Consider the following 27,202-nt stretch of genomic DNA (forward strand, 5'->3'; position numbering starts at 1 on the left):
AAAAATAAGTTCAAGAGGTCATATAGCCACATCTATTTTGCAAAAGCAGCAAACAAGATCTGTGGTATGTTAGTGATTGGCTTATCATGGGTAAGGGAGAAACTCAAGAGCTTTATGGTCATCACAATTTATATTAACCGCTAAGTTGGATCCAAGGATCGGATCCAAACACCAACTGCAGAGGAGTGAATGAAAATTGACATCATGAAATCATAGGTTCATAGGTGTGTACTAGGCCAACAGCCCTGGAGCCTTTACAGGCCTAGCCCATAGAAGTGCCCTGGCATCATGCCACCATTAGTTCCCAGTGCCTCTATCAAGTAAAGCCACTGGAGTGATCCCTGGGGTGAATTTTCTATTTCCCATCCACTCATCAAGATTTCTCTTGAAAAGGGCCAGTGAGGTCCTCTGCTTGCCATGTATGTCAAGTCTATTCCAGAGCATGTGCAGTCTCTGGGTTTTGAACCTGTACCTCCAGCATGTTCTGTTGATTGTAGTAATGAGGCTGAGGTCCCCTGGTGTGTGTAGTGTGGAGGGAATGGGATTTCTTTAGGTGTAACATTACTAACAGGGCTGGGTCAGACATGGTTTTGTAAGTCAAGCAGAGATTGCCTCTTAATAGATGCTATGAGACAGAGAAAAGCTGGAGTTTTTTGAGTCTGTCCTTGTAGGGCATGTGTTTAAGGCCTAGGATCCTCTTAGTGAGGTACTTTTGTGGCCTTTCTAGCTGTTGTAGGTGTTTAGAGAGGTACATGCCAAATGGGGCATTATACTCGATGATTGGTCTAATGAGGGAAAAGTAGAGAGAGATGATCTCTTTCTTCCTGAATGTAAAACCCTTGGTAATGAGATCTGCCACATAGAAGGACTTTCTGACCACAGTGGCAATGTGGTGGTTGAAGGAGAGGTTGCTGTCAACCTGTGTCCCCAGATCTCTTATAACACCTTCAGTGTTCAGTGGGCTACCATCAATGTGGTAATTAGTAGGAACTGAGTTTTTCCCAAAGGGAATGATGACACATTTTTTGGCATTAAACTTAAGGCCATGGTTTTGACACCAGTCGTTGGTTCAGTGAGGCCTTTCTGTAGGATGTCTACATCACTTGGGGAGTTGACAATGGCTCCCAGTTTGCAATCGTCTGTAAACCTGGTCATCCATGTTGGCCTGGATTTCTGAGACTGGTCGGCAGTCTGACTTGAGTCTGCTACTTTCACACTGTGGGTTCTGTGAGCCAATTTGCAACCCAGCTAGTGATATAGGGATTGATGCTTAGCTTCGTGAGTCTACCAGTAATTCCTGAGTGGGGAATGGTATCAAAGGCCTTGGCCAGATTGAGGTAGGCTGTATTAACTGCCTTGCCCTCATCCACATCTCTGGTGAATGACTCAAAGAGGTCAACCAGGTTGAGCAGACATGATCTACCCTTCACAAAACCAAATTGCATGGGATCTAGAGTTTGGAAATTCCCTATATCCTTGTTAATTAGGTCCATGATGATACACTCCACAGCCTTACATATCAGACTTAAAGGTTCATAGGTTCATACTAGACTATCTGCCCTAGGGCATTTATAAGCCTAGCCAGAGTGTGTTTGGCTTTCGCCACCCATTTTAAATTAATTTTGCTATGACCTTTTTTGAGGTTAGTATACTGTGCCTCTGTCTAACAGTGACACAGAAGTGATACCCGGGGTAAACCTACGACCCCCCATCCACTTATCAAGATTTCTCTTGAAGAGAGTCAATGAGGGACTCCGCCTAATCTGGACTGGGATTTTATTCCAGAGTGAAGAGAGCCTCTGGGTTATGAATCTGTCCCTCCAGCATGTCCTATTTATTTCAGTGCTGAGGTTCAAGTCTCTCGAGCGCATAGCTCGATGGGATTTGGATTTTCTGAGGTGCAGCATGTCCATTAATTCCAGGTTGGACATGGCTTTATACGTCAGGCACAGATCGCCTCTGAGCAGGCGGTATGCCACTGAGTAGAGCTGGAGTTTATTTAACCAGGCAGCATATGGCATCTGTTTGAGCCCTTTGATCCTCTTGGTGAGGTACTTTTGGGGTCTTTCCAGTTGCTGCAGGTGTCTGGTAAGGTACATCCCAAAAGGGGCATTGTACTCAATTATGGGCCTGATGAGGGATGAGTAAAGAGGCACGATGACCTCCCCTGATCTAGATGTGAATCCCTTCATGATTAGGTGGGCTATATAAAATGTTTTTCTAACCACTTTGGCCACGTGGTTGTCAAATGAGAGATTGCTGTCAACTTGGGTCCCCAGGTCCCTAATTACTTCTTCCGTACTTAATGGATTACCACTTATGTGGTAATTTGTGGGCACTTTGTTTTTGCCAAAGGGGATGACTATACACTTTTTGGCATTTAGCTTGAGGCCATAGCTCTGGCACCAGTTGTCTGTTTCTATGAGGCCCTTTTGGAGGATGCTTGTGTCAGCTGGGGAGTCGATTATGGCGCCCAGTTTGCAGTCATCTACGAACTTGGTCAGCCACAGTCCTTCCGTGTTGGCCTGTACCTCTGAGAAATATATACCGAACAAGAGAGGTCCCAGGACTGAGCCTTGTGGGATGCCACTTGTAACTGGTTTGGAGTCTGACATGGCTCCAGCAATTCTAACCATGTGGGTTCTGTCCTTGAGCCAATTTGCAACCCATCTAGTGACATAGGGGTTTATATTTAAGCTGGTGAGCTTATCTCAGGCTAATGAGGCGCCAGGCTAATGAGGCAGTAATTCCCAGGGTCTGTAGTCACTCCCCCTTTATGGAGAGGGATGACTGTAGCAGTGTGCCATTCTGTAGGGACAAAGCCTGAGGTGAGGCTGTGACTGAACAGGGCACACAGGTGTGGTGCCAGTTCACTTTGTAGTTCATGTAGAACACAGCCAGGGATATTGTCGGGTCTCATGGAAGCTGTATTCTTGGCCTTGGACAATGTAGCTTTAACCTGTGCTGCAGTAATGCTGGGTGCCTGGCATTCTTCCATTATTGTGATTGGTCCTTTGGGGGGGGAGAAGGGTAAAGTTGGCACTGAATCTGTCGGCCAGTATGTTGGCAATATCTGTTGGCTCAGTATAGGAGGTACCATTGTGCAGTAACTCAGAGCAAATCTGGGTATTGCCGTGGAGATTCTTGATACAACTGTAGAAGGCTTTGTGGTTGTTTTTAAGGTCTGTTGCAATTCTGCCTTCATAGCTAGCTTTAGAGGTTTTGATGAGGGATCTCAACTTTTTGTTGAGGCTAATAATGGAGTTTTTACAGTCTTGGGACTTCACCTTTTTCTGCAACAGTTTCTTTATCCTCTTGTAGAGTTTGTTAATGGCAGGGGACCACCAGATTGGCTTCCTTTTTTTGGAGGAGAGCATCTTGTGTCTGTTTGGTATGGCTAGCTCCACGCATTTATGTACATGTTTGTACAGTGCATTGATGTATGATTCGGCAGTCATGCACCTATTTTCCATCTGCATGGGTGCCGTGAAGTTAGCCACCTCTGTTTTTTTTTTTCAAGGATAGTGGGATATTACTATGCTCCCATCGAACCTACTGGCTCATTCTGAATATGGTAACAGAAAAAGAAAATACTTCTAAAAGACTTATCACAAGAAACACTGTCCTTAGAATAAGTTTCCAGATGAGAGAAAATATGAGTTGTCCCCTCAAAATCATTTTCCTGTTCAGTATATTAAGAACCTTCATTAAATGAAGAAAGTACAATTGTGTAAAATCTTACCATCACAGTAATGTCCTTTCCTTCACTGTTACAGTATTCCTAACATATGGGATTCCTTGCCGTGGGTAGCCCGACTTTGGCCAGTATACCAAAGCCTACTGTTCCTTTAAGGTACACTGAACATCACACATATGCTCCTCACATACTGTAGGGCATAAAGGTGATATCCAGAAATACCATCCTCAGAACTCATTGCCCCAGTAGGAACAGCAGTCCAAGGAAACCCAAGAGGTAACCAGTACATCCAGTAAGGTAATGGACTGGGGAAGGAAGGAGGGAGTGAATGCTGCAACAGTGAAGGAAAGCACATCTACTGTTATGGCAAGATTTTACACAACTGTACTATATCCTTCCATTCCCTGTTGCAGTATTCTTAATATATGGGAGAGTGCCAAAGCTCAAGAAGAAACTTGAGAGGAGAAAAGAGCCCTCTAAGAAGCCATGAAGAATGGCTCTAGCAAAACCAGTTTTAGTTCTAAAGATACCATCCAACTTGAGTACTTGGTAAAAGCATGCACAGAAGTCCAGGAAGCTGCTTCAAGAATAGAATTCGTATCCAAGCCCTTGAAAAAAGTACCAAAATAAGCCACAGCTCTAGTAGAATGAGCTTTTACAGAAGAAGAAAGGCTCTTACCATGAAAAGTATAACAAAAAGAAGCCTCTGACATCCAAGAAAAAGAAGCTGTCTTACCATAACGTTCCATCTGTGTTGTCGATCTTCTTCCAGTCATCACTGATGGGTTCAGTTCTGAGCCCTCGGAACTGAGTCAGCCTAATACCAAGCTCGCATACACCAAAATCTCTTGAGCTGAGCTGTTACCCACAATGCCCTTCTCCCAGTTACCTCAGATCGAGTTTGTATGCAACATATAGAAGAAAAGCAGAGGCCATTTCTGCGCAGAAACCTTGAAACACCACAAGGACCCAGAAGATCCACCAGGAGCCTTTGATGGGGGACAGAGGGAGGGTGTGATGACTGGAAGATCAACAAGGTGTGATGACTGGAAGAAGATCAACAATACAAATGGAATGATCTGAAGTAGTTAACTTCATTTGGTCATCAACCTATGGGTATCGGATCCGACCTGGATCCGAGCCGGCAGCCTTCCAAGCTAGAGATCTGAACTCCAAGCTCCTCCCCTTACCCATAATACCCTGCTACCCCCTTCCAATCCTCAGATCTCATTTGCTGCGGCTTTGTCAAGCACGAGTTTTCGAGCTCCTAGCGTTTCAGGCAATTTGTGTTTTTGCCTAAAATCTCTCTTAGTTTTTAATGTGTGTGGTTAGTTTAATTTTATAGTTTAAATCCCTGAGATTTACTCCCTTGTTCCCTCATAGTTTAAATCCTAGTAGGCCCCTCCTTTCCCTTAGGTGTTTGTGTGGACGTGTGTGTGTTTTTTTTTTTGTTTAAAAATCATGGCCGAGGCCCAAAGGCCATCTTTTCTAAGTGTACAGAGTATGGCCATAAGCTATCCCCAATGGATGGCCACACTCAGTCCGTCCCACATTTGATCTCGGGCTGCCATATTTGTGCAGCCTTTAACCCCCAGGCCCTGAGGGATAGGAGGAATAAGCTGATTCTGGCGGGTCTCCTACCCATGGAGTCGGCTTCTTCCGCCTCTCCCTCGGTGGCTACAGCTGCGGCTGCGGCTGCTCAGCCTGCTGTCCCCCCTCCCCTGGCTGGGACTCAACCTCCCACTTCTTCCCAGGGATAGAGGGACTCTAAAGAAGAGAGAGAGAGAGAGAGAGAGAGAGAGAAGGAGAGAAAGAGAGAGAGAAAGAGAGGCACAGAAGCCACAAGCGGCGGGCCGACTCAGTCCCCTCAGCCCCGCCTGCCAAGCTGCTCTCCTCACCCCAGAAGATCTCTGGGCCTTCCTCCCCTCTGCTCCATTCTCCACGCTTCTCCCCAGAGCCAGAGGAGGAGGCCTGACCACCTTCAAGGTCGTTGCAGCGGCCCTCCCGGCCAGCTTCGGTGGCCTCTTCAAGGTCAACCCATAGCCTCTCCGACGCTGATATGGACCGGATGATGCGTCACTTTCTCCAAACCCAACTGCAGATAGGAGTGCTGCTGCCTCCCCCCACAGGGGGGGAGTTCAGCTCCACTTTTTGCCCCGATAGCTCCTTCTCCGATCCACTATCGGGTTTCGGATCCGAGGAGTCAGGGAGTCGGCGCCGATGGTTATCGCTACCTCGATTCCGGCCATGCCCTGGAGTTTGTCAGATCCCTTTTCAGATCTGAACTCTCGGGGCCAAGAGCCGTGCGTCAGATCTGAGGGGGCCAGTGTGTCTTCGGCACCGTTTCAGTCAGAGCACACTTCCCTGTCAGGTCTGAGCACTTCGGCTCTGACGCTGATCCCCACGCCGGATCCGAGGGTGTTAACCATGGAGCCCAGAGAGATTGGTTCACCCTCGGCTTTCGACGTGGTGGAGAGGGTTCTCTCAAGAGGTTCGAGACCCCCTACTCTTTCTTCGGGATCTGCCCCCACTCCCTTGCAGCTGGGCTTGTCTTCCATTGTCCAGTCCCAGGGACAGCCTGTGTTGACACCCCAGCCCGTTCAACTGGTGGAACATGACCCTGTTGGTGTGCCCTCCTCGGACAGCCTCACCGAGGAGGTCCCTCACAAACGTAAGTAAAAGAGGAGGCAATTGGACACCCCTGAGTCCCTCACAGAGGACACCAATTTAGAGGAAGGGGAAGGTTCCCCCAGGTCACCCCCTGAAGACGTCTCCTTTGGAGACATTATGGAAATGCTTCACCAAAAGGGGGGTGATCAGCCCAAAAACCTTCCTCAGATGAGTCGGTGTTCCTAGTGGCGTTCGACACAGGCCTGTCTACCTCTTGGGTGTCCCCTCCGGCCAGCCCCCTGGTTGACCTCATCATTACCAGGGATTGGAAGGAACCGGACACCGTAGAGCCAATCCCCAGGAGACCAGATAGGATTCTTAGTCCCCCTGCAGATAGGACGGTTTGGAGTAAGGGTTTCCCGGTAGATGCCATGGTGGTGGCGGCAGCCACCAAGAAGGAACTTGCCCAGGATAGTTCCTTGGTCCATCCCCATGATAAGGAGTCTCGGATGACGGATCGTATTGGGACGTGGATGTTTGCTTCAGCTACCTTTTCCATAAGGGCGCTGAATTATCTGGCCCATGTAATTAGACTTCAGTGGGATCTGGTGAAAGAATATGCTGATTCTCCCCCTGAGTCCATGTCGGCCGAGGACAAACTTTCTTGGCTCGCATGGCCACTCTGAAATCTGTTTCTATGTGGCTACTTTCCCATGCCACGGAAGGGGCCTCTAGAGCCAGCGGGTCCAGCATCGCCTTAAGGCGTCATGCATGGCTCCGGCTTTGTGACTTTTCGGAACCTTTCAAGGCATCCTTCGTGAATGCACCCTTCGACGGTTCTACCCTGTTCGGAAAGACCGTCCGCGACACATTGGTTCAGAGTGAGAAAGACGGGAAGACGCTGTCTGCTGTCGGAATCCGCTTCTCGGCTCCTCAAAGGTCCTTTTCCAGGAACCAGAGAGGACAAAAGAAGATGTGGTTCCAGAAGTCTCAGCAGTCCCGTTACGCTCCGGACCCTTCATCCTTCAGAGGCAGAGGGGGACAAGGTGGACGCCAGCCCAGATGCAGAGGAGGGCCAAAAAATTTGGGGTCTCGGGAACCCTTTTCTGACTGACCCACGCAGCAGCCCTGAGGGGTTTCCCGACTGCTCCTCTCTGGAGGCAGCATTTTTCGAAGCACCTGGCTCAATGGGAGTCCATCACAACAGATCGCTGGGTGCTTCGAATAATATCCAGAGGTTACTCAATCCCTTTCATAAACCTACCTCCTCAGTCAAGGCTCCTCCCTGATGTACCACCCAGTCAGAGGGAGGCTGCAGCTTTAGAGATAAAAAAGCTACTAGAAAAAAAAGCCATCCAGCACATCCCCCCAGGCCAGTCCGGATTAGGCAATTACTCCAGGTTCTTTTTGGTGCCAGAGAAGACAGGGGACTTAAGGCCGATCCTCGACCTTTCAGCAATGAACCTCTTCATTGCCAAGGAGAAATTCTGGATGGTCACACTTCAATCCATCCTGCCCCTTTTGCAGGAGAAGGACTGGATGTGCTCCATAGACCTCAAGGATGCGTACTATCACATTCTTATGGACAGGCAATCCAGGAGGTTCCTCCGCTTTCGGCTAGGGGCCAGTCATTACCAGTGCAGGGTCCTACCCTTCAGCCTCACCACAGCCCCCAGGGTGTTCACCAAGGTCATGGCAGTTGTAGCGGCCCACCTGACACTTCAGGGAATACAGGTTTTTCCTTACTTAGACGACTGGCTCCTTACCGTCCCCACCAGGCATCTACTGTGCTTAGCCAGGGATTGCTTCCTACTACTAGAATCTCAATTGGGTATCACCATAAACTTAAAGAAGTTATCCCTTCAACCAGTTCAAGTCTTCAGTTCATAGGGGCCAGAATAGACACGCTTCAGACCAAGGCCTTCTTGACATCAGACAGACTTCGCAGTTTGATTTTACATGTTTTAGCCCTTATTCAGTCACCTGCCCCATCAGCAGAGTTAGTCCTGAGAGCTTTAGGGTCCATGGCAGCAGCAATCAATCTCGCGCCCTTAGCTCGCTTGCACATGAGGGTTCTCCAGTGTACTTTGCAGGTTCAGTGGTCCATCCTTCACCACCCGTTGGACTTACCGATTCCTATCAGCAGAGTTTACAAAAATTCCCTCATGTGGTGGCTCCAATCTCAAGAGCTTTGGGAAGGATGACCATTTGTTATGCCGCAACCCCAAGCCACGGTGACCACGGATGCTTCCCGCCTGGGGGGGGGGGCATTACGCAGGCAGAACTGTCCAAGGTACGTGGACTCAGACAGAGACCGTTCTGCATATAAATGTTCTGGAGATGAGGGCAATGCTTCTAGCGTTGCAAGCCCTTCATGCCTTTCTCCCTCTAGGGACTATTGCAATTCAGTCAGACAACATGTCAGTTGTCTGGTATATCAACAAACAGGGGGGAACCAGGTCTTACCTTCTTTGCAGAGAGGCCATGAGAGTTTGGGATTGGGCAATATCCACCAACCGTTTTCTGTCAGCAATGCACATTCTGGGTCGGTCCAACATCCTGGTGGACAAACTGAGTTGAACTATCCTCTCGCCCTACGAGTGGTCTCTGAATCCTTTCGTAGCAAAACAGATCTTCCGCAAGTGGGTCAGCCTTGCTGCGATCTCTTCGCGACGCCTTCCAACGCAAAGTGCAGCGGGTTTTTCGCTTTAATCCCCCCTCTGGGGGAAAGCCCCAGAGACGCTCTAGTCCATGCTTGGCCACCCGGTCTTCTTTATGCTTATCCTCCTCTTCCATTGATGACAAAATTCTTACAGAAAGCTCGTCGGTTGGGGAACAAGATTATCCTCATAGCCCCATTCTGGCCTTATCAAGCCTAGTTCCCGTGCCTATGGTCTCATCTTATAGCTCCTCTCTGGATCTTGGATCCCAACCCAGATCTGATATCTCATCCTTTGGGATTGAAACCCCTGAATCTGGTTGACCTCAAGCTCTCAGCTTGGTTGATCCAGTTCCATTAGTTGCTAGGACTCCCAGTATCTCATCTGCAGTTAGGTCTATCCTGGTAGTGGCGCATAAGCCTTCTACCAGGAAGGTTTACAATAGTAAATGGAAGCGTTTTTCCATTTGGTCGTCTCATAGGAATTTGGACCCTTTCACTGCTCCCATCCCAGCAGTACTCGATTTTCTATCTTATATTTTTCAGCAAGGGGCCAGTTCTTCTACTGTAAAGGTTTAAATGGCTGCCATCTCCCATTTTCATATTGGAGACAATCTCAGTCCCCTCACTTCCACCAAGATTTGTAAGACCTTTTTGTAAGGTACGTTTCTCTTGAGACCTCCTATTAGGAACTCCGTCCCTCCATGGGATCTAACTTTGGTCCTTCAGGCTCTGACTGGACCACCTTTTGAACCTGCAGCTTCTGCTGATTTGAAATTCTTGTTCTAGAAAACTTTTTGGTAGCTATTACCTCAGCTAGAAGGGTGTCGGAGCTTCAGGCCCTCTGTGTTAAGCCCCCTTACCTGGTATTCCATAAGGACAGGGTCTCTCTCAGGACTAACCCATCTTTCCTACCCAAAGTGGCCTCCGAGGCAAACATCAATCAGTCCATTAATCTCCCAGTTTTTTTTCCCTATCAAAACTAAGGGGAGTACAAACTTCATTTGTTAGATGTTCATAGACAGTTATGCTTTTATTTACACAGAACAGCTGCCTTCCGTAAGTCTGATCAGCTCTTTGTTTCCTTTGCAAAACCCTTCTTGGGTAAGCCAGTTTCGAAGGTGACTCTGGCCAGATGGATTTCTAATTGCATTCTGCTCACATGCAAACTATCTGGCCTACCAGAGCCTATAGGGGTTCATGCTCATTCTACTCGCTCTATGGCTACATCTGCTGCATTCTGGTCTAGAGTTCCCTTGGATGGCATTTGCTCTGCGGCTACTTGGACATCCTCTCATACCTTTATCTCTTGCTATAAATTGGATTTAGTGTCCAGAGGAAGGGCGGCTTTTGGCTCTGTAGTGCTTCCGAATATCCTTCCTTGAGGACCTCCCAAGTTTTTTGGTAGCTGAGGACTCTGTCCCACAGGTTGATGACCAAATGAAGTTAACTATTTCAGATAAAGAAGTTATGTACTCACCATAACGTTCCATCTGAGTAGGTAACTTCATTTGTCAGCAACCGACCCTCCCTCCTTCCCCCTAACCTGGTTCTTTGACTACCTGGACCCTAGGATGGTTTATCAAGTCCTTTGTTAATCCTTAGGTTAGGATTCTTCAGGTTGTTATTTTGTGGTTGTGAGGTTATATAGGTGGGCAAACATGATCTGAGGATTGGAAGGAGGTAGCATGGCATTATGGGTAAGGGGAGGAGCTTGGAGCTCGGATCTCTAGCTTGGAAAGCTGCCGGCTCGGATCCAGGTCGGATCCGATACCCACAAGTTGCTAACAAATGAAGTTACTTACTCAGATGGAAAGATGGAACGTTATGGTGAATACATAACTTCTTTTTATGGTAAAACATAACTTATCTGATGTTGTTAATCTTCTTCCCATTTATCACTGATGGGACAGAATCCCAAGCTACTTAAAAACCTGGGTGGCCCTTATGGAAGAACATTCCTGAGAACCTTTGAGCCGATGGCTGCTCTTCCCCTGGAGACCAAATCCAATTTGTAATGTTTGATGAAAGTATGGGTTTAGCCCAAATGGCTGCTGCGCAAATGTCGTCCATAAAAGCTTTGGAGTGAAAAGCAACATAAGTTGCCATGACTCTCGTTGAATGAGCTTTAATATGAACAGGTTTAAATTCATTCGCCAGTGAGTATGAAAAAGTAATACAATCTCTGAGCCATTTTGATAAAGTGACTTTTGATACAGCACATTCCATTTTTTGACCAGAAAAGGAGATGAAAAGTTGATCCAACTTGCAGAAAGATTTAGTCCTGTCCAAGTATAAACGTAGTTGTCTATGTACACCCAGTGAATGTAGACAGTATTCTCCTTTATTGGAATAATTTGGAAAAAACACAGGGAGCTCAATGGACTGGTTAACAGAGAAGTCAGACACCACTTTGGAGAGAAAAGATGGATTAGTATGAAGAGATACACTGTCTTTATGGAAGATTAGATATGGACTCAATGCATAAGGCTTGTAATTCCAATATCCATCTAGCTGAAGTTACTGCTACCAAAAACAGATTTCCATGAAAGGAATTTAAAGTCACATGTCACAACAGGCTCAAAAGGGGGTAGAGAGAGAGAGACTGTAATACCAGAGAGAAATTCCACGTCTCTACAGGCTGCTTGATTGGAGGTCTACTATGGAAAACTCCTTTGAGAAAGGTCTTGCAAAGGCGGGTGGAAATAAGAGGAACGCCATCTGAACTGTTATGAAAATTGGACATAGCTGCTAAGTGGACTAGAATAGTAGAAGTTGATGCCTCATTGTCAAACAACTCAGAAAAGTATTGAAGTATAATAGCTGCAGGTGTTGAAAAAGGATCTAGCATCTGACTATTAGACCAGATAGCAAATATTTTCCACTTATCTCTGTAAAGCTTCCTAGTAGATGGTTTATGGGAGGCCAGAATAATATCACGAACAGTGAGGAAAGCGTTTCCTGCCTGGCGACTAACGGAAGTGGAGAAACCAAGCTGTCAGCTTGAGAGTGGACAGATTTGGCAGGGTCAACACTTGGGGTGAGAGATTAGGTTCTGATGAGTGTCCATTATCCATGGAGGTTGTAATAGGTGAGGCCAGAGGAAGGAGAGCCATACTTGCCGAGGCCAAAAGGGGGCAATGAGGATCACTTTGCATCTCAACCGAATTGCTTTCTTTAAAAATAGGGGTATCAAAGGTATTGGAGGATAAACATAGAGGAGACCCGCGGGCCAATCATGAGTCAAGGCATCTCTCAGTGACTCCCAGTCTGGGGGAAAGAGGGCAAAGAAGCTGCTGCATTTGTTGTGTGAAGAGGAAGCAAAAACATCGCAGCAAGGCTGGCCCCAATGGCGGAAAATTTATGCCATCATGTTCGGGTTGAGAGACCACTCGTGTGGAAGGAAGATGCATCTGCTCAGTCTGTCCACAATCACGTTGGAGCTCCCTGGGATATGCATTGCTAGAAGAAAGCAGTTGGAAGCTATCACCTAATGCCAAATTCTCATGGCCTCTCGACACAGGGGGTAGGATTTGGTCCCTCCTTGTTTGTTTATGTACCAGACTACAGACATATTGTTTGACTGGATTGCAATCATTCCAAATGGAAGGAGCGGATAAAGTGCCTGCAACGCCAACAGCACAGCTCTCAACTCCAGAACGTTGATATACAAGTTGGCCTCCAAACTGGACCACATGGCTTGGACTGCCTTTCCCTGAAGATGGCCCCCCACCCCATCAGGGAAGCATCCATATTCACCGTGGCATTTGGTTGAGGAGTCTGGAAGGGTGATATCAAAGACTTTCATCTGCCCTCATCCACCAAAAAAGACCTTGTTTGCATGAATTGGTGATGAGGATCTGTGAGTTTAGAGGATGAAGATTGGACACCCACTGGGACAAAAGGAGCCATTGTAACAGTCTTGTATGCAATCTTGCCAGAGGAACAATCGGGATGGCTGCCACCATAGACCCCAGAGCCTGTAGAATTTCCCTTGCTGACACCTTCCTTTGACAAGAGTATCACTTGCACTTGTAATCTTAACCTCTGAAGCCTGTGAGGTGGGAGAGAGACCTGGCTTGTTTGAGTATTGAATACTGCTCCTATACATTCCAATTGCTAGGTAGGATAAATATTTAATTTTTCCCAGTGAACTGTGATGCCTATAAACTCTGGCAGTGCGAGAGTGTAGCAGAGGGCCATGATCAGTAGGCGCTTGGTGGGGGTGGAGAGGAGCCAATCGTCTAAATATGGGAACACCTGGAATCCCTGAAGTCTCAGATGAGCTGTTACCACTGCTAGGCATTTTGTGAACACTCTGGGGGCTGAGAGACTGAATGGCAGGGCTCTGAATTGGTAATGACCGGCTCCCAGACAGAAGTAAAGAAGACTCCTGGAGCGCTTGTCCATTTTGATGTGATAATATGCATCCCAGAGGTCTATCAAGCACATTCAAACACCTTCCTGAAGAAAAGGGAGAATGGATTGTATCGTGTCCATGCGGAATTTGGTTTGAACCACTGATCTGCTTAGTTGGCTGAGATCGCAAATGGATCTCCAGTCCCCAGTCTTTTTTGGCACCAAAAAGAATCTTGAGTAGAAACCGGATCCACACTAGTCTGGGGGAACTGGTTGGATGACTCGTTTTTGACATAGCTTTCTTATCTCTGAAGCCGCCTCTTCCCTTTGACTGGTTGGACATCGGGAAGGCATTTTGAAGGTCATGGACAAGATATTAGAGGGACGTAATAGCCTCTGGAAATTATTCTCTGCACTCACTGATCATTTGTAATAGAGTGCCAGGCAGTTTGGTGCAGAGAAAAATGAGCCCCGACTGCTTCCAGAGGAAAGCAATTGGGCAGCGCTTCAGGAGCACTGATAAGATCATCCGGGGAAAGAATCCCTGGAATCCTGGTTTCGGGGACTCCCTCTGCCCCTAAAGGGCATCTTCCACCATTGGAACCCCCTGTGCCTCTGGGGAAATCCTCACCACATGCACTGTGGAAAGGGCCTTGAGATTTTTTTGTGCCATATCTTTCCACTCCCCTGCTTCCTGGAGAAAGAGCACTGAGGTTTGGAAAAACATAGGCCAACAGCAGACAAGGTCTTTCTGTCTTGTTTGCACCTGGCCATTGTGTCCTTCACTTTAGAACTGAACAAAGCAGACGGTTCGATAGGAGCATTCAAGAAGGAAGACGAAGGAGTCCATGAAGTCACAAATGCATATCCAGGTGTGGAGTCTCATAACTATGCCTGCACCCGCAGCTCTAGCCACCCCTTCGGTTGTGTGTGACAGCCACCTCATGGATGAGTTGGAGATAGACTCTAGGGTTGCAAGCTGAGAAGCAAATTTGTCGCATGCCCTGTCAGAAAACTGGCCCGAGAGGGTTCCAGATAGTTCCGAGATGAGATCCCTTTGGAGCCTCGTAAAATGTGCCAAATAATTCAGAGACCTGACTGCAAAGGTTGCTGAAGCAAAGACTCACTTCCCTAATCTGTCCACTGCCCGGGACTCTCTGATGGGGGGTGGACAGTAAAACTTTCCTCCACAAGGTCCTTTTTTGTGGCCGCCGCCACCACCATAGCATCTACTGGCAAGCCTCTAGACCAATGGGGCTGTTCCTCTGGTGGGAAAAGAATCTTGTCCAGTCTCCGGGGAATGGCCTCAATGGAATCAGGGTTCTTCCGCGCACATTGCATGATGAGCTGGAATAACTCATTGGCAGGTGGGGTCACCCAAGAAGTAGAAGGCCGAGAGTGGAAAGCCTGCAGGAAGACAAACTCCTCAGAGGAAGGATTGAAGAGCTTCCAGTCACCCCTCAGCTTCAGTATTTCCAGGATGTCTCCAAAGGAGACATCATCAGGGGGTGACCATGGGGACCATTCCCCATCATTGTAATCTGTATCCTCAGTGAGGGATTCCTCTGAGGAGTCAAGGTGTTTCCTCTTACACGCCTTCTTCAGAGGAGGTTCTTCAGTGGGAGCATTTGAAGAAGACTCGGAAAGGAGATTACCCTGGACAGGGGTTTCCTGAGGCTTGTGCTCTCGGTGTCCTGGGGAGGTAGCCTGTGATCGCTGTTGCTCAGAGGGAGCAGAGGGAAGATCCGACGTAGGAGGAGTGCTTCCAGCAGCAAGCACCCTCTCCATAACCTGGAAAGCCAGTCTGCCCGAAGAGGATTGGGAGCCCGGAACAGAGGAAGATGATCTCGGAACCGCTCCGCATGGCCTGCTCCCGGGGACAGAGCCTCAAGCAAGATCAGGGTGGATGCCACCCCCGAATCAGAGGACAGAACCGATAAACTTGTAACCATACTGGGAGGTGAGGGTTCCACCCCCCAACCATGAGATTGAGGAAGGGATGGTTCCGTAGGGACCGAAACCCAAAGGGTTGGCCTTGAAGCTTCAGAGTGAGTCGCTGTCAGCACCGAGGAAAGGGCTCACAACAAGGACATCGAAACTATGGGCCTCGGAACTGAAGGATCCGAGGGAGGAGAATAAGTGGGAGTCATGGGAGCAATAGGCCCAAAACCCGAAATGGGATGGATTTTTGGAAAATTTGTAATCCGTCTGGCTGTCAACAGCTGATTGAACAGGCACACCACATCCAATTCAGATAGATTCCTGGTTGACCTTACAGACACTCCAGAAGGGGAGTCCGTCGGTCCAAAAAAGGGCTATAAGCCTGTCCTGAAAGCGGTTCTAATGATGGGGAGTACTGGGTCCGTGGTGTTGGAAATGTCGGCACCGAAGATTCCAACTTGGAGACAGGTAGTAGGGGCACTAACGGTGCTGAGAAAGGACTCGGTGCAAAAGAAATACCTGGAGTAGAAGTCATAATCTGCTCTGAGGAGATAGTCGGAACTGACTTCGGTGCGGTGAGGAGCGAGGTCGGTGCTGAGGCTACTAAAGACAATAGTGTTGGAGCTGAAGTTGTTACTATAGTTGGTACCGTAGATGTCAGTGCCAATGGTGGCACCGACGTTGAACTCATGGTAATGCCCACAGAGGCCACTGGAGCTGAGCTTGGAACCGAAACAGTCAGAGCCGAGGGAGCGATCTTATGCTCCATAGAAGGCTTGTGGGCCTTATGCTTATGGGACTTACCCTTATCACCGGCCGGTGAAGAGGGATCGGAATGAGGACATTTCTTGTCCTTCAATGTAGGGGTTGAGACCTCTGACACAGAAAGGGCCTCTGAGAAAGGTGAAGATAGTAGGCCTTACAAGATAAGCTTGTTATTCCTTTCATTCAGCATCCGCTGACTGAAGCTTAGACAAATCTGTCAAGGAGGTTTCACAGACAAGTGGGAAACCCTCAGACAATAGACACAATCATCATGTAAGTCACTGATGGGGAGCTTGCCATTGCAGGAAGTTCAATATTTGAACCCCGAAGTCCCTTTTTTATCAGACATACCCAATACACAACCAAACAGATCCAAAAAAAAAAACACAAAGAGAAATACCAACAATGGTATCAAAGAAACCACAAGGGTAGGGAAGGGCATTTACCAACGATGGTAAGAGAGATACCCAAGGGTAGAGCTAGATATAGTGAATAAGGGAGAAAAGCAGTTAGAACAGAAAAAATTTCAAAATACAGTAACTTTTTATAAAAATATGACACTTAGCTGGAGAGCTCAGTGAAACGCTATATGGCTGTGCGGCAAACAAGATCTGAGGTAACTGGGAGAACAGCATTGTGGGTAGCAGCTTAGCTCGAGAGTTTCTGGTGTACATGAGCTTGGTATTAGGCTGACTCAGTTCTGAGGGCTTGGAACTGAACCCGTCGATGACAGAAGAAGCTTAACAACATCAGATGAAATAGTTTTCTTGGATACAGATAATCCTAGGATGAAAAGAAACAAAAAATGATCAGATTTTTGTAATAGACTTAGTCTCATCCAATTAAAACCTGAGGTGTATATGCACACCAAGGTGTGCAACACATTCTCACTGGCAGATTGTGGAAAGGGGAAAAAAAGTAGGCAAATGAATAGACTAAGTGGCAATTCATTAACCACCTTTGGCATAAAACAAGGATTAGTATGCAAGGACACCCTGTCCTTATGAGACACCAAAAAAGGAAGACAAGCCATAAGAACTTGAAACTCAGACACCTGTACGGCAGAAGTAAGAGCCAACAAAAGAACTGCCTTCCAAGAACAATGTTGCAAGGAGGATGAAGCAGCAGGCTTAAAGGGAGCCTGATTCAACTTCTCCAAAATAAAATTAAGATCCCAGGGAGGAGGAACCAACTTCCTGGGAGGTCTCATGTGAAGGACACCTTTAAGGAAATGTTCAGCCTCAAATCTAGAAGGTAAAGGAGGAGATAAAGCCAGACAAATAGAGCTAAATGGGACTTAATAGAAGAATAGGCCAAACCAGCACTGAGCAACGTACACAAATGAGAGAACCAAAAGAACATCAATAGTAAGTGGGTCCAGGTTATGCTAAAGACACCAAATAGAAAACATCTTCCATTTGGATAAGTATGATTTCCTAATAGTAGGTTTCCTGGCCTCCTGAAGGACCTTTAGCACATCCTCAGAAAAAAAGGTGTCCATGTGGAATCAAAATCCTATCACCCACAGTGTCAGATGAAGAGTGGACAAGTGGGGATAGATGGGTGATCCCTTGTCTTGTGTAAGTAAATCGACCCTGTGAGGTAAATTGTGATGACTGCCCTTGGTTAAATGTAAAAGTGGGAACCAATGCTCTCCTAGCCAAAATGGGAATTTAACAGGATATTGGGAGTGTCCTGTTGAATTTTGAACAGGACTTTTGGAATGAGTGGAAGGAGAGGGAATGCATAAAGAAACATCCCCTTCCAGGAAAAAGAGATGACATCCACCTTCCACTCCAAAGGACCTGGGACTCTGGCGCAAAATAGAGGAAGTTGTCTGTTCAGATGAATGGCAAATAGATCTACTTGAGGAGTACCCCACTGGTGGATAATGTCCAGAAACACATCCCTGTGAAGCATCCATTCATGGGATCGAGTTAAGAACCTGCTTAGAGTGTCTGCCACAATGTTTTTACCTGAATGGATGTAAACTGCCTGAAGAGTCACTTGATATTTGACAGCAAGATCCCATGCCAGGAGTGCCAACCAGCAAAGATGGCAAGATCTTGTTCCTCCCTGTTTGATAATATGCCACAACACTCTGGTATTGTCTATGAATACCTTGAGAGACCTGGAGAGAAAAGAGGATGAAAAGCCTTAAGAGCCAGAATAAGAGCCCTCATCTCTTTGACATTGACATCGATGTGCTCCTTATGCTGAAGAGGTGACCACACCCCTGTACCTTTAGGGAGCCAGAAGCTGCTCCCCATCCCACATATGAAGAGTCTGTGAACAGTTCCTGAGAGGGAAGAGGGGGATGAAAAAGGAGCCATGGATTTAGACAACTGTTGGATCCACCATTGAAGTTCCTTCTTGAGACAAGGAAGAAGAGGAACTACAAAATCTAGATGTGCATATTGAAACCAAACTGACTTCAGAAACCACTGAAACTTTCTCATGGGGAGCTTGGCCAGAGGGAGCAAATGAATGGTGGATGCCATGAAACCCAGAGCTCTCAGAAACTCCCTGGCTGTAATGGAGCTCAGAGGAAGAAGAGTTTGAAAGCAGGAAATGAGAGTTAAAGTCTTTGGAGGAGGCAGGGATGCCAGCATAGAGACTGTCTGAATCCTGCAATCCAGAAAGACCTGATCCTGAGAAGGAGTCAAATAAGACTTTTTGAAGTTTATTGTGAACCTCAGGCTCTGAAGAAGAGAAATGGTAAAATGAAGATTTTGCAAAAGGATCTCTGGTGGATGCCTGAATTAGCAGATCATCCAAGTAAGGAAATATTTGGATCTCCTGAAGCCTGCAAGAAACAATCACAAGAGTGAGGGAAAATTGGTGAATACCCTTGGGGCAGGAGAAAGGTCAAAGGGTGAAGCAGAGAAAGAATAGTTGAGTAAAATCTTACCATAACCATAGATGCCCTTCTTATCCATGTTGCAGTAGTCTTAGTGTGGGATTCTCCAACTCAGACGATCTGAATGCTGGCTCCTACAAAAAAGCTTAAGCCAGGTTGCTGTTGGTGCATGGGACATCATACACAGGGCCATAAACCAGGAGCCTTAAACTTCGGGATATGTACCTGAACACTGGCGTACAGCAACAGTGGTCCCACTCCACAAGGGGGGTGCCTCTACAGACCCTGGAAACTACCGCCCCATAAGCTTAACCAGCCTGGTCTGCAAAGCTATGGAAAGAATCATTATGGAACTCATAAACAGAGACATAGGGGACCTACAGACACTTGACCCCACCCAGTTCGGCTTTGTAAAGGGCAGATCCTGCCTTTTAAACCTGGTTGACTTTTTCGAAACAGTCACTAGAGCCATTGACGAGGGCAAAGCAGTCCATACAGCATACCTGGACTTGGCAAAGGCCTTCGACACAATACCCCACTCAGGCATCATAGATAAGCTGAACAGCTTAAATGTAAACCCTTATGTCACTAGATGGGTTGCAAACTGGCTAAAGGACAGAACCCATAAAGTTAAAATCACTGGAGCAATGTCAGACTCAAAGCCAGTCACAAGTGGTGTCCCACAGGGATCTGTCCTGGGACCCCTCTTGTTTGGCATTTATTTCTGAGATGTTAAAGCAAACACGGGAGGGCTGTGGCTGACAAAGTTCGCAGATGACTGCAAACTAGGCACCAAAGTCGATACACCAGCAGACACACACATCCTACAAAAAGGCCTCACAGAAACGGACAACTGGTGCTGGAGTCACGGCCTTAAACTAAATGCCAAAAAATGTATAGTCATCCCCTTTGGGAAAAACAAAGTACCCACAAATTATCACATAGACAGCAACCCACTGAGTACTGAAAAAGTAATCAGAGACCTAGGGACCCAAGTCGACAGCAACCTCTCATTTGATACCCACGTTGCCAAAGTGGTTAGAAAAACATTCTACCTTGCACACCTCATCATGAAGGGATTCACATCCAGATCCAAGGATATCATTGTACCCCTATATTCCTCCCTCATCAGACCCATGATTGAGTACAATGCCCCATTTGGTATGTACCTCACCCGGCATTTGCAACAGCTGGAGAGACCACAAAAGTACCTCACCAAGAGGATCAAGGGTCTCCAACATATGTCTTATTCTGCCAGACTAAAGAAACTTCAGCTCTATTCAGTATCATACCGCCTGCTCAGAGGTGATCTCTGCCTGACGTACAAGGCCATGTCCAATCAGGATCTGATGGACATGCTCCACCTCAAAAAATCCAAGTCCATCAGGACCACGAGAGCTAAAGACTTAAACCTCGGCACAAGTATGAATAGGACATGCTGGAGGGATAGATTCATAACCCAGAGGCTTCCCATGCTTTGGAACAAGATCCCAGTTCATATTAGGCAGAGCCCCTCACTGACTCTCGTCAAGAGAAATCTTGATGAGTGGATGGGAGATCGTAAGTTTACCCCAGGGGTCACATCTGTGTCACAGCTAGACAGGGGCACAGTAAACTAATTCTATTATATAAGGGGACCTTCATTGTGTCACTACTAGACACAGTATTCTAAATTTATTCTGTACATTTTTGTACCATTTCATGGGGTGGCAAATGCCACATCACTATGGCTAGGCATACAAATGCCCCAGGGCAGATAGCCTAGTACTAAACTATGAAACTATGAAACTATGTCTGCATGCACAGACCTCAGAACTAAGTGCCCAGTCAGGAAGTGGACTAGGTAGAGCCAAATGATGTCCTCCAAACCAGTGAAATGCTATAGACTGTCCAGTGAGACCATAGTCTAGGAGGTGCCCTAGGGTGCCCCATAGACAGGTGAAAGGAATGCAGGGGGATGGGGGAGGAAAGGAATACTGCAACATGGAAGAGAAGGACATCTATGGTTATGGTAAGATTTTACACAACTATTCTCTGACCTTCTATTCCCATGTTGCAGTATTCTTAGTGTGGGAGAGTACCACAGTTTAGGAAGGAGGAAGGGTGGAGATAGAGCTAGCTGATTCCAGAAATCCCTGCAGGATTGCCCTAGTGAAACCTGCTCTGGCTATGGAGATATGGTCCAATTTGTAGTGTCTGGTAAATGGGGTGTATAGTGGATCAGGTGGCTGCCTCCAGAATGGAGGCTGTGTTCAGGCCCTTGAGGAAGGCTTTGGAGGATGCTACGGCCCTAGTGGAGTGTGCTCTTACCCCCTGAAGTAAGTTCTTGCTGTGGTAGGAGTAGCAGAAACAGATAGCTTTCCTGATCCAACAGGAGATAGTTTGTTTGGAGACTGCCTTGCCTAGGGCCCTGGTATGAAAGGATACAAAGAGTTGATTAGATTTCCTTATGGACTTAGTTTTGTCTAAATAAAATCTTAGCTGCCTGTGCATATCTAGGGAATGGAGTGTTCTCTGTCATTGGTGGGACAAGGAAAGAATGTGGGCAAGGTGGATGAACAAATTTAATGATAGCTCGTTGACTACTTTGGGCATGAAAGAAGGGTTAGTGCACAAGGTCACCCTGTCTTTGTGGAAGATAGTGTAGGGGGACAGGCCATGAGTGCCTGTAAATCTGACACCCTTCTAGCTGAGGTGAGAGCTACCAACAGGATTGCTTTCCCTGGCAGTTCGAATGGGACCAGTGTGAGTTTTTCTAGGATAAAATTTAGGTCCCAAGGCAGTGGAATGGGTTTCCTTGATGGCCTGATGTGCAAGACACCTTTCAGGAACAATTTAACATCTAACCTGGAGAGTAGAGAAGGGTCTATGGGTAAGCAGGCAGAGATTGCAGATAGGTGGACTTTCACTGGGGACTATGAAAGGCCTGCCTTGATAAGTTCACACACATAAGTTAAGACTAGAGGAGTATCCACTAGAAAGGGATCCCTATGTCTTTCAAGACACCATTTGGAGAATCTTTCCCATTTTAAAATGTAGGATCTCCTTGTGTTAGATTTCTTGGCCTCCCTCAGGACCGAAAGCACATCCTCAGAGTAGCAGTTTCTGAAGGGTATTAAAAGTTTATCACCCAGAGTGTTAGACATAGTATCTGCAGGTGAAGGTGGATGAGTGTTCCCTTTTGCTGTGTGAGTAGGTCCACCTTGTGTGGTAATTGCCCTTGGCAATGGATAGTAGAAGGGGGAACCAATGCTGCCTTGGCCAATAGGGAGTCACCAGCAAGACTTTTGGCATGTACCTCCTGATCTTCAGAAGAACCTTTTGAATGAGAGGGAAGGAGGGAAAGGCATACACAAACCATCCCTTTCATGAAATGGTGAAGGCGTGCACTCTCCAAGCTAGTGAAGAGTGGTCCTTGGTATAACATTTTCTTGCAAACAAATCTATTTGAGGTGTGCCCCACTGGTGGAGAATGTCTAGAAAAACTTCTCTGTTTAATGTCCACTCGTGATGCAGAGAGAATGATCTGCTGAGAGAATCATCCAGGTGGCTCTCCCAGGATGGTATGTAGGCTGCTTGAAGAGATAAGTTGTTTTGGGAGGCTAGGTCCCAAATCTGGATTGCTAGCCTGCAGAGGATACAGGAATTGCCCCCTCCCCCCCATTTGTTGATGCACCACATGACTGTGGTGTTGTCTGTGAAGATTTGAAGGATACCTGACTGAAGGATGGGAAGAAAGGTTTTCAGTGTCAGAAGGACTGCAGTCATTTTTCTGACATTGATGTGTTTTTTCTGGAGGGGTGACTACCAGCATTTGTGCATCTAGCAGGTAGTAGAGCAGGGCTTGGAATGGTTAAGGTTAAGTCTTTGTGTCATTTTTCCATAGAGGGGGGGTGACTTACTACTCCCTGCTTTGGAAGTGGGAGACCCCCCCCCCACTGCTTAGGTTTGTGCGAAGCTTGAGACTGTAGCCTAGGTGGTCTGCTGTTCCTGCGTTTGGATTGAAAAAGCCTAGAAGGGACTGGAAAGGTGGATTGAAAAAGCCTAGAAGGGACTGGAAAGGACCAGTTCTTAGAAGGCCAATGCCTACTGAATCTGGAAGGCTGTACTTGCAGGAAATCTTTAACAGTTTGCATAGATTTAGCTTTTTCCTCCATCATTTTGAGGACTTCTTCTGCTTTGTTGCCAAAAGGCAGTCTTGGTTTAAGGGAGCATCCAGTAATTTAGCTTTTACATGATCTGGCAAGTTTTGATCCTTAAGCCAAGCATGCCTTCTAAGTACAGACCCAGTGACAGCAGCCCTGCAAGATGCTTCTAAAGCGTCAAAACCACATTGCAAAGTAGGTTTATCAACTTGTTCTGCAGAATGTATTAAATCCTGTAATTCTTTGTGTTCAGTACAGTCAGGAATCAACATAATTTTCTGTTTAAGTAGCCCCATAACATGCTGCTGATACTTTAACACATGAAACTGGCAATTTAAAGCCCTGATGGCCAAAGTACCAGAAGTGTATACCTTCTTACCCCATCTGTCTAAGGTTCTAGAATTTCTATCAGAAAGGGTAGGATTTTTGGCAGCAGTAGCCTTAATGCCTTTTGGTCCTTGGGTAATGGTCTCTGGATCCGCAGAAGGATTCTTGAAGAGGAACTTGTGACAGTTAGGTACTCTGTAATAACTGTCAGGTTTTCTGGGAGCTGGAGGTAAAGTGTCTGGGGAAAGGCTAGATTTCAAGAAAGCATCATCTACAATGTCCAGAACAGGAGGGATAGCTAATGGCCTGTGTTGAGGTAGGAGTAAGAATTCCCTAAGCCACTTTTTGGAGTCAGAGTAATCCTGGCTTTCCCAGTGGAAATGCTCCCTAAGAGTGTGCAAGGTTTCACCGAAAGAAAAATATTCCGGAGGGGAAGTAGAGGGAATGGAATCCTCTGCATCAGAATCCTCATAAGTAGATAAGGGCAAATCCTGGTAATCAGAAGGAGCAGAAAAATCAGATTCCTGATCAGAAGAATCAGAAGGAAACTTAGTTCTAGGTCTCTAGGAGGGGAAGGCTGGCTTCCCCTAATCAAGTAATGAGGTCTTCAGCCATTCTAAGCATTTTTTTTTAGGCATAAGGGCCTGGGCCTGTGGTTTGGTCATTGGTTTTCTAGGCGTGGCGCGAGTTTTAGGCCTGGATGAAAATGATGGCATCGGTTTAATATGAATGTCTGTAGGCCTGAATACGCCCTCAGAAGCTGGTGCCTGCACAGCGGCTCCGGACCCATCCAAGGTAGGGCAGGTTCCATGGTCGAAGAAGCATCTTGTGGCATACCGGACTCTGAATGGGTCTCTGTAGAGGCCTGCAAATCAGAAGTAGTGGGTATTGAGCTGCAAAAACGCCTCACTGAGTACCGGAGGACTGGCGACTAGCTTAACGGAAGCGCTGTCTGCAGTTTTGGACCTATGCGGTCTGTCTCTATCGTTATCCTTACGTTTTTTTCGGAAGATCGGTAGTCTGATGGCTTGACAAAGCCATATCGGAGTACACAGAATGAGTACAAAAATAATTAGCTGCATAAATAGCCCGACAACAAATAGTTCGGGTGTTGAATAAGGCACAAAACAGACAAGGGACGTCGTGGTCAGGGCCTAAGCAGGGGATGCAGTAAGAATGAAAATCTCTATGAGGTATTTGCTTTCCACAGGTAAGACAATTGTTTACTTTTACTGACATCGGTTAGAGCAAGAAAAAGGATCCCCAATGGGGTACTTAGCTTTTTTGAAGACTTCGGGTCTGAAACTCGAAAACGAAAGTTTTAGGAGTCGGCCGACTGGCACTTGCGAACTGCTTCTGCTTCGGGCACTGCACGGCAAGAAATACTGATGTAATGGTGGCTGCATGTTTCATACCCCTGACTACCTGACATCATGGAAGAAGCGACAGCATCCGATGCAGAAATCCAAAGACTCTGGTATTCAGGCCGGCTGAGGGCTACCGGCAGGCAGATAACCCAAATGTGATGACTGCAACAGTGAAACATGAAGAACATCTGCAGATGTTTTTTAGGGTGACTTCTTTTTCTACAAGAATAGGTATATCATCTAGGTAGGGGTAGATTTGAATGCCCTTGGTTCTGCAGTAGGCTATGGCTGGAACAAGGCATTTGGTGAAGACCCTGGGTGCAGTGGATAAACCAAAGGGCAAGGCAGTAAATTGAAAGTGAGAACAGGGCCCAGTGAAATGCAAGTAATTTCTGTGAGATGGTTGTATAGGGATGTGGAGGTAGGCCTCCTTAAGGTCTAGAGTGACCATAAATGCCTGTGCTGGCAATAGTGGAAGTGGGGTTTGGACGTTGAGTATTCTGAAAGATGGGACTTTTAGGAAGACGTTTATAAAAGACAACTCCAGGATTGGCCTTCATGGCCCGTCCTTTTTTGGTACTAGAAATAGACTTGAGTAAAAGCCTTTTCCTTCTTGTCATGGGGGGACAGGTTCTATGGTTCCATGAACCAGTAGATCTTGTATAATGTCTGAAATAAGGTATAGTTGGTTTTTGGGTGGGAATGGGATCCCCCAGGAGGGGAGCCTTTCTACTATTGCCAGGACCCAGCGATCTGAAGTAATTGTTCTCCAGAGGGGCAAGCAGTGGGAAAGATGGGCTGACAGGGGGAGATGGGCAAGGCAGTCATGCATTGTTGGGGCCATTTCTGTCATGAAAGAGCTGTCTGGGAGTAGGTTGAGAAGAGCCTGGTCTGGCAGAGGTCTGCCTCCTGGTTCCTCTCCTATGCCTGGAATAAGAGGTAGCAGTGCAGGGGGTTCTTTTGACATAGGTGGTCTTAGCTGGATAGTTTCTGTATTATTTTGGTATAGGGGATACCAGAAGGTGCTTAATGTCCTGAAGCTCCTTGCTTTTCTCCTGGAGATTCTTAAACAGTTCAGCAGACTGCTTCCTAAACAGGAGGTTGTGGTCCAGGGAGCATCAAGAACTTTGGATTTGAAATCCTCAGGCAGGTGTTGAAGTCGAAGCCATCAATATCTGTGGAGCACCAAGGCAGTACAGCAGATCCAGCAGTAGCCTCTGCTGCATCATAACTGCATCTGATTGAGTGTCTGGCCACCTGGAATGCCAGGGACAGTTTTGCTGCTACCTCAGTCTTGATAGGAGAGTCAGGCAGGGAGGATAGGAGTGTAGATGCTTGGGATACCATGTCCAAGGCATACTTAATCATACAGATTTGGTAATTAATAGCTCTGAAGGCTAAGGTGGAAGAGGTGTAAACTTTCTTCCCTAGGCTGTCCAGGTTTCATGTCCAAGGCATACTTAATCATACAGATTTGGTAATTAATAGCTCTGAAGGCTAAGGTGGAAGAGGTGTAAACTTTCTTCCCTAGGCTGTCCAGGTTTTTGCTGTCCTTGTCAGTGGGCAGAAGGGAAGAGGACAGGATCAGTCTTGACTGCTTGTTTGGGGAAACAGCAATCACTGCAGGGTCTGCTGGGGGGTGGGGCTTCACAAAAAATATGTGGTCATCAGGCACCTTGTAGAAATTATTAGGTCTCTTAGGAGCAGGTGGCTGGGAATCAGGATTTTTAGATGTTGAAGTAAATATATACAGGTATGCAGGTATAACTGGGGAATGGCATAAGGTGAAGGAGATTCAATTTGCAGTAGGTCAAAATACCTTTTTTGAGTTTCAGTCATTTGGGAAGTATCCCATTTGAAATGCTCTTTCATTTTAGTTATGGTGATGTCCTCAGGAGGAGAGTCTCCTTTTATGGACTCCTCATCAGGGGAATAGTATTCTAGAGGTGAGGCTATCTGTGCTGAGTAGGTAACAGACTCATTAGATGATGAGAGAATTTCTTCCTCTTCTTCATGGGAAGTAGGAGGGAGTATTGACGTAGCTGAGGCAGGCCTTGGGATTAGCACTGGGATACTGGAGGGAGAGAAGGCAGAGGGCTTAAGAGTCATGAAGGTCTGCATCAGGGACTGAATGAAAGATTGCCAGTCAAAGCAGTCCCTCAGGAGAGAGAAATGTTTACTTTTTGTTTTCCATTTAAAGGAGTAGATTTGGGAGAAGGCCTAGGTTCAGGGGCCTGAGCTAAAGCAGAGGCTTTGGATTCTGGTGTCTGAGATGGACGTCCTGTGGATCCTGGTTCCTCCTCAACTTCGGTGGAAACTGACGTCTGAGTCATTTCTGTGGATGTGCCGGGCAGTACTTCTGAAATAGCTACCTCAAGGGGACCCAATGAAATAGACGGCTGTAGCGAACATCCTTCAACCCCTATATTGTTGGCTGGTGGGGTGTCCAATGATAGAGAGGCAGAGGAAGTA

The sequence above is a fragment of the Protopterus annectens genome, chromosome 2.part1 (genome assembly GCF_019279795.1).
Source record: "Protopterus annectens isolate FY-2018-M chromosome 2.part1, PAN1.0, whole genome shotgun sequence".
NCBI classification, from domain to species: domain Eukaryota; kingdom Metazoa; phylum Chordata; order Ceratodontiformes; family Protopteridae; genus Protopterus; species Protopterus annectens.